The 8,975-nt window shown below is 35.2% G+C and overlaps 1 pseudogene; it reads right to left on the bottom strand.

Annotated features, from left to right (window-relative positions):
* LOC107655789 (actin-related protein 3B-like) overlaps positions 1-8,090 on the bottom strand; it is a 12,093-nt pseudogene extending 4,003 nt beyond the window's left edge.
* Positions 8,091-8,975: the final 885 nt, after the last annotated feature.

Genomic DNA, 8,975 nt, shown 5'->3' with positions numbered 1-8,975 from the left:
ATTTGAGTGGTACGGGTAGGTTTTTGTGGGAAATTCGAGCATGGCACTGCCTACACATTACACATCTGTAAACATAAAGAAGTTGTCCCGGCTACTAGGCTATCGCATGTGAGGATCCGGCCGATCGCGATCGTTTATAGCCTTTTCTCACAGCAGCTGGAATAATTAAATGTATCATTTTAATGGTGGATTGTAATCCAGAAAGGATTATGTGTTTATGAAACACATGTGAATGAAATTAAATTATATTCCAGTTTTAAATGTGCTTCTGATTACAGATAGCCTGGGATTACAAAAGCATAATTTGCTTTTTAGGTTAAAATAATTTCTTAATATGAAATTCGAATGGTATGACAATTAGAGATTAGACTGTACAGAAACTGAAATCTACACGCTAATACACACTATATTCACATAGTCACGTAATGCTGATGTTGTTAACATTAACAATTTGAGAATAAAGTATAACAATAATAATAATTTCCACGGTTTGATGTGATATGAGCTAACCCATCTTTAGATTTAATCACCATTGGTAGCGCGATTTATCAATATCCGGGGGACTTATTTGAGTCATATATTCCAAGACGTAGGCTAGAATCTGTGATTGCGAAGTACAGTAAATATCCACACCGGTGCGGTGACTGACTGACTGCCACACACACGTACTCCTCAAAACATTAGATTCATCCGCGCTGGAGCCGCACCGGAGCACAACCCACGCAAGGAAGATAATTCCGGCGGTGACTGACTGCCACACATACTCTTCAGAACATTAGATTCATCCGCGCTGGAGCACAACCCACGCAAATAGATAATTCCGCACACAGCTGCAATTGCAGGTTTTCAAACAGAGATGGCGACAAAGAGGCAAAACTTACGGACTGCAGCTTTAAGTAGCACAATATTGTAATGCATTAGTTTTAGAAGTAGCATTCCCTGACACAGATACCTAATGTCAGTTCTAGATACATACAACCCTAGACTAACCAATCGCTGTTCAGAGGCCTTTGTTGATTAGTTTGCATATGCTGCCAAGACTTTTTACATCTCAAGAAATCTTGGCAGAAAAAGAAAATAAAACTAAAATAGCATCAAAGCACTTTCCATTTCATTTCCAATTCCTTCGGTATAGTATACTGAAGTTTTCTGAATAGGAATCATTTCAGTGCACTGTGATGTAGATGTGCACTAATTATCAGTGTGCATAATTGAATTTGTCAAGATACTATTTATTCAGTCAGGCTGCAAGTTGTGAAATATAGAAATGGATACTGAGGTTATTTCAGAGTTGTTCATCCCATTTGAGGGGATCAGTTAAAAAGCGCTCTATTCTAGACTGTGTAAAGTAATTGTGAACTCAGTGGATAAACACTGACCCCTACTGGACAAATAAAAGAACTGAGCCCACCCAGAAGACCGTAGGGGAGGAAAAATGTACATGAAAAGACGTCTCACCTTTTAATAAAACATAGCAATCACTTTTTAGTCACTGTAGGTTTACTCTATAAAACACATATGCATTAGCTAGATTAGCTGAAACACTTTTTAGCATGATTTTAGCTAAATAAGCCATTGTAGTCCAAATTTATTGGTGAATTTGATGATTAGGAAACAACATTTTGACAAACAGTTTAGAGATTTTAATTCTTTCACTATTCAAGCAGACAAAAGCTGCATTTGCATGACTAGAAAATAGCTGCCTAGGGAGAGACAACAAGATGAAGTCAACTTGCTCCAATAAGGACTGTGGAAAGAGAGGGAAACACTTTGAGTTTGATCAAATTGGATATCATAAATATGTCTATAGCATGTTTGCCGCTGGCCTATATTATTGTGCAAATGTAATCGCTCATTCACTGGTCAGCTAAGGATTTCACCCATTCAATTTTGCTCTTGACAGTGAAGTCTGAACATTGTAATGAACGGTCGGTGCTAACAAACTTACTGAAAAACCAGAAGTTGTGCTGATCTATAGCTATAGGATAAAGCAATGTGATTTCTCTTAATGTAATGCAAATTTACCAGGATACGAGTATAAGTGCTCATTGGAGTTTAACACTCCTTTCCACTTAAGTTGAATAATCCTGAATAATCAAATAAACATAAAGGGGTAAATTTACAATCCCCTCCTTGTATTACATAATGGTAATAGGAAATTATAGTTGTCTAAATCCAATGTATCTATTTTGGTATTAAAGGGATAGTTCATCCTTTATTCACCCTCATGTCATTGCAAAACTATATGAGTTTCTTTCTTCTGTGGAACATAAAGAAGATATTTGAGAAATGTCATGTGGTCACCAAAATCAAAATCAAACCAATGGTCACCAAAACTGTTTGGTTACCAATATTCTGCAAACTATCTTCTTTTGTGTTCTGCACAAGAAAGAAACGCACAGATAACCTCATTTGAGCAAAGAATGGATAATGTTTCATGAACATATCATGTTTGCACTCTGCTAGAAATATTTGTACTGTTAACTTATTAGAACCTGTAGAAATTATGCCTATAAGTACTACATTTTCTGTATCCTAAGTTCATTTAAAGCTGGACCCTCTTATTCACTTCTACGGCCTTTGGAAATCTGAAGAAATTTGTCTTCATTCAACTTTTTGTCAACTGACTGAACTTAAACTTTGACTCCTGGTTAACACTCAAGATATAATTTATGATTTAAAATTCATTAAAGCTGTGTTAATTTATGAAGATTATCATGATGAACAAAATGTGTAAGAATCATACACTTTTGTTGGTCACAGAGCTTATTGGGTTTTAGTTGAGGGAACCAGGGTCCCCTTGGCCTACAAAAATATGTCATCATGATAATAATGGCATTGCACCTTGTAAAGTGCTCTTCTGACATCGATAGGGCAGTTCTGAATGACTTTATCCACTACATCTGAGATGGGCTGCACGAAGTCTGGGTTGGCAACTACAGAGTGAAAAGACCTTTTACTACAGAGTTCCCAAAGGTCATTCTGGGTATACATGTTGAATAATTCAGAGAGTGTGGTCTTTTTACCTCGGGGTGAAAAAATATCTCTGGTCCCAGAAAACGCGCATATCCAACATCTATTTGAAATTCATTTTTGCTGATAGCATTGATTTCCTTGTATTTTTTTTATCCATTTGCCAGGGTCCATGTCATATTTGGTGAATTCCTTCACTATGTATGGACATATGTAGCAATACCTTTCCTGAAAAAAAAACAACACAGAATAATGCAGGTAAGGAGTACGAAAGCTGAATTAGACATCAATATGAAGCATGCAGCAAGCATGATACTCTTGAATTTCTTTTTAATCTAAAGGTTTATAGAACAACCTAGAGTATACAGAAAATAAAACATGAAAGAAAAAAAGAGAAATAGATGGCTAAGTAAGGGATAATGCACAGTCTTTTGGCTATTATAAAATGTATCCAGATAGGATAATCAGAACCTGTACACTGACCGTACATTATTCCAGTTACTACACAGCCAACACATAATAAACACTGACATCAAATATTTATTTGAGTTGAAATGATTTCATCTTGCATGTAGAGTAGCAGAAAACTTGAAATATAAGTTTATATCATTATACAAAAAAATATTTGATCACTCAATGTCACAATTCACCAATCAGAATGAAGCATTCCAGAGAAAAGAATATCATCCCTGCTGATACTCACTTTAACAGCTTTTGCAGTCTCCAGTGACTGCTCTGGAGGAATGCCGATCTCTCTCTCTCTCTTATCAGCTGTTGAATGAAGTAGGTGATGTCTCTGCCTGTGATAGGGATGTGCTTTATACAGCTGCCAATCACATAACCTTCTGCCTAGGAAATAAAAAAGAAATAGAAATCAGCCATCTAAATTGTTGAGGAAAGCTCTAGCAACATTTATTTACAGATCTCACTTAATCTAATTCAATCAAATTTGTGCGTTTTTGGCTCGTAAGTCTACTTTTTGAGGGCACTGTATGTAAATGTATGGCATGAGTAACCCCATCACCGCTATCAATCACGATTCCTGTTAGTGTTCGTTCTCCAACCTGTCTTGAAGTCCATGATGCGGCCAATGCCAAAACAGCCTGAAAAATGGCCACACAGATAAATAAGTTGCTTTTTCCAACATATGTCATGCACAATACAGGAATGTGTCTAGTGTGAATGATTCCTAAGTTTACCTTGGGTAGATAAAGCATCAAAATTAAAAAAATTCAAAGAAATATAAAAATATATAATATGAGAAATTAAAGAAATGTAAAATCTGATAAATTATAAACCCCTCTTGTGCTAAAAAAGTCTGCATAATTTGACATTATAATATCATAATGTTCAAAATTAGCACAAAATAAAATAGTTTCCTTGAATTTCTTTTTTTTACCTATTTCGATACAAAAGTATCTTATCACTAAATACGTAGCACTATTTGCACTTGGTGTAAATAGACTTTCCTGTTTTTTGTCTGCTCTCAAGGGTTTCTTACACTTATTTTCCATGTTGCAACAGACTAGAAATTGAAATCCTAGAAACTAACAGTCAAAAACATAATTGACTTTTTCATGTGAAACTCAAATAGTTTAAGAAACAGCAAATTCTCCCTGGTTGATTCAGAAGACGAGTCTTCAATTCCAAGTAAACCTTGAGTATTACATTTCGTAGGTAATCATGTATTTCATATTTTAGTCTTTGACAAGCTACAGTAAACGTTTTCTGTATTTTCGTTTTCAATTTGACCCCATAACAATCAATGTAACCAAAATTTTACAGCCTTTTCAAAAACATCTATATGTCGAAACTTTGCATGTACATTCATGGCCCTAAATTAGAAAAAGTCAAGAAATTTCAAAAATAACTAAATTGATAAACCAGTTTTTCAAGCAGCTCAAAAATGGAGTCTTGGTCAAATTTACCAGCAACCCATTCAATTTGATTTAAATGCTAATTATTTGGCAGGCTAATATATTATATATTATTGTTCTTTCAAACACAATTTTCTTTGTTTATGTCATCTGCGTATCTGACTTGACATATTTAAACATAAAAGTTTACCTGAACAGAAATATATAGTCCTGGGACGTTGAACGTTTCAAACATGATCTCAGCTAAGTATTCCCGGTTCTCTGGGGTATTTAGTGGAGGTTCTGTCTGAGGAGAAAATATTGCACTGCAACATCAGAATAAATGAAATGCAGTCTTTTGTAATGTAAAATTTCAGGCGCATATAAAAGGTGTTTTGTCATCATCAAATGGAGCAGCGAGACAAAGGCACACATACAGAAGACACACTGGAAACATCCTGTTTGTGACATGAAAACACTGTTGCACTCTGGTATAGACAAAGCAGCATAATCTATCATTATGCAAACAATAAATATTTCAGTGATAGCTTCAGTTATGTATGGGCTTCCTCTGTTTCTCAGTGGTAAGAATAGGTTTCATAAATCACGTTAAATTACTTTGCCAAACATAATCTCATCTTTAAGGTCTTAGAATGTACAGTCGACATACCATCAAGAAGTTGTGGTCCTCTGGTTCAGCTCTGAGATATTTAAATATGACCTGCTCCATGAACTTCTCCATGAGGTCCCAATCCTCAACAATGCCATGTCTGATTGGCCACTAATGTGTACAGAGAAAAAGACCATTATTACATGAATTCTTAATCACTCTATTCTTAATGTTGTCTGCTGTGCCCGACCAAACACACTTTTCAATAGGTAATCTCAGAAAGAACAGTATATTGCAAAAACATGATTATACGGAACATTTATGAAATATGATGTCATGAGGTGGTAAAATGCATATTTTGGTAAGTGTGAAACATATACACTTTATATACACACATTTTAAGTGTTATTTTTCCAATGTTCTTTTGGCCTTTTGATCTTTGCTCTCCAAAAACAAACTTTCTTCATGGCTTCATTTTTGAAACAGGTTCTCTTGCACAATCTTCATTTAGTTTACATCATCTATTCTTCTTTCTGATGTAAAAAAAAAAAAGATGGTCTGTCCCTGATGATGAAAGGCAACCCAACAGTATGATGCTAATGCTGCGTTCAAGTCCTCCTGGGACGTTCGTACTTACGAGTTGACAAGTCGTAATTACGACGTCAGGTGCGTTCAAGTCAGTTTAGTCGGCGGTGTACCTTCTTTTAATAAATGACAAGAAAATACAACAGGGTCTGTTAACTCTGCTTATAGAAAAAAAAGAGCAAAGAATTCGCATCAGGTGTGTTTTGCGTTTTTAATATTTTTAAAAAGTAATTTACGAAGCCACTTTAATCTGTATCACATAAAAACTTCATCAAAACTATCAATTTAAACAAACATTTACCATCAACTACAGACGTTGCATCCATCGATTCCGCCATGTTTCTCATTGACACGCCCCCAACTCGGAAACTCGGGGCTTAAAGAAAATTTAGAGTTTCCCACGCATAATAACGACTTTGTGGTGGCGTTCATGTGCGTTCAACTCGTAAATACGATCTATCCGACATGAGTTGAACGCACCATAACACCCCTTGTGAAAAAGAAGTGTGCTTAATAGTACTGAATGTGCATTTGTAGTGTACTTCAAATCTCTAGTATATTGTTAAAAATAATAAAATAATACTGAAAAAAGGCCACTTAAGTGAACTTAAAAAGAGTGCACTTTCATGACTATGTTTCTTAACACACTTAAGTACACTTTCAAAGTTTTACATTAAAGTGAATTTTAAATCATGTTTGATTAACATACTAAAGCACATGTAAAGTTCTTGATTATAATTTTAACTGTAGTGTGTTAATCAATATTGATTTGGATTTGTCTAATTTTTGATAAAGTTTGCTTCATTGATTTTGTTATTTTCCTGTTTATTACTGTGAAGCTGCTTTTAAACCATCTGTATTGCATATAGCACTATATAAATAAAGCTGACTTGACGTTTTCACAAGGGACCGTCAAACTCTGCTGCGGGTTTTTTTTTGTGGGTGACAAGTGTCAAATTCTCATCAAACATGATTTTAAAACGCTCTATCACTAAATCTCTACTCACACTACAAGCTGAGCAATGGTTTCTTTTGTGCCTATCTTCCATACAGCTCAATATCATGTCAAGCCCTTGATATGGTTGACCGGTGCCCCTTAACTCTGTTCTCAGTTATTGAACCCTGTAACTCCTTCAAAGTGATCCTGGGCTGGGCGTTAAAAGACAGCCTTTTCTAGGCAGTGTCTGAGTAGTTGTAGCTTTACACTTCCTGATAATTGAACCACTGCTGCCCCCTGACATTTCCAAACACTTTTGTACATTTCATGAAATCGTTGGAGAAGTGCAGTTTTTTTTTTCTTCTTGACATAACATATTGACATGATCGTCTCCTTTTCTACTTGCTAAGAAGTTTCTAATTTTACACTCAAAAACTGTATATAATCTGTACACCTAAAGGTTGTTTTAGGTGTACACTAGCAAATATGCAACAGATATGCTTAGCAATTTCCAGAGATAGACTGTACAGTGCCTATAAGCTTCAAATAACAGACTGGTAGGATTGATCACAACTGATCACCTTGGTTGCATAATTGGGTTTATCGATGGCTTCATCTCCAATGAAGAAATCAAGGTCATCCACCCCTTTCATGAGACGTCTCTGTGCCTGATCTCCAACACTGGCTGTCTCTCTGATTGCAATACCTGAAATGACAACCCTACACATTCATATAAAATATGCTCAACACACATTTGAATATTTATCAGTTTCGTTTGACAAAAGCAACAATCAATAAGTGTTATGAAAGGATACTTGTTGATAACAGGCTCAGAGCCTACAGTATGTTGAGGTTACAGCAGTGGTGAATTGAGAGTTTTATAAGAGCTTTAAATAGTGCTTCCCTAAGGCAGAGTTTAATTAATTTTGTGATCCAAATATTATATCCTGTATCTGAGTGCTGGACATGCAGTAGTCTTCTCTGATCTGCCCTGCTGTGCATTAACAACTAAAACTGGCAGGCAGCTCACAGGATGGCATGATAAACTGGGGCTCCGTGTTTCCTGCATAACCAATCTTGGTGTACCTGAAGAAGAAGAACGGTATATCATCATCATGCATGAGATGAATGAACCAGAATGACTGTGCTACAGTCTATTTGTTTATAATTTTTCAATCAGTATTTCCACTGAGTACACGGTCTGTCCATTCATCAAATAACAGCTGTGGTAGTTTATTATATAGCTATAGTGCACCTGATTAATGTCTCAACATGGCAGCCAAATAATCAAGACAAACATAGTTCAGATGAAAACTTAAGTCATACCAAAAACCATAACAGGAATATTGCTAATACACTCTTTATTTTTCATATGCAGATACTAGATGTTTACATTGTCAAGATACTAGTGTTACAGTACTGAATTCATCAAACAGCTCAGGACAAATATAAAAATATGCATGTATGGCATTCAGTGTTGGGGGTAGTAATGCATTACAAGTAACGCGAGTTACGTAATCAGATAACTTTTTTCAAGTAACTAGTAAAGTAACGCATTACTTTTTAATTTACAAGAGAATATCAGAGTTACTTTTTCAAATAAGTAACGCAAGATACTTTTTTTTTCCAATTTATTGATTGATAGCTCTTCTGTGTCCATGATGAGAGAAATCAGAAGACGTTACTGTAGTTCTAAAATAAATATGAATATGCATTAATTCATCTCACTCACAAAAAAAAAAACAGATTCAGTATTCCTCAAAATGAATAAAAATAATGCAACACAGAATATGATGCAAACCTGCATTAATTAATAAAATTAATGTCATAATATTTTAAGAATAAAGTTAAAATTAAGATAATAAAATCATGTTATATAATGTGAAAATTCAACCAATAGGCCTACTCTTCCAAAAAACAAAACAAATTTTTTGCATATGGGCCCAGGGCTGACTTGCTACGCCACTGAATAAGACTGGGGCAAGTTCAAGCTCAAACCGGTGTGCACCGTTTT

The sequence above is a fragment of the Sinocyclocheilus anshuiensis genome, unplaced genomic scaffold (genome assembly GCF_001515605.1).
Source record: "Sinocyclocheilus anshuiensis isolate Anshui unplaced genomic scaffold, SAMN03320099.WGS_v1.1 scaffold1185, whole genome shotgun sequence".
NCBI lineage: Eukaryota > Metazoa > Chordata > Actinopteri > Cypriniformes > Cyprinidae > Sinocyclocheilus > Sinocyclocheilus anshuiensis.
The sequence above is the reverse complement of the archived record's forward strand: the minus strand, read 5'-3'. Positions and strand labels throughout refer to the sequence as shown.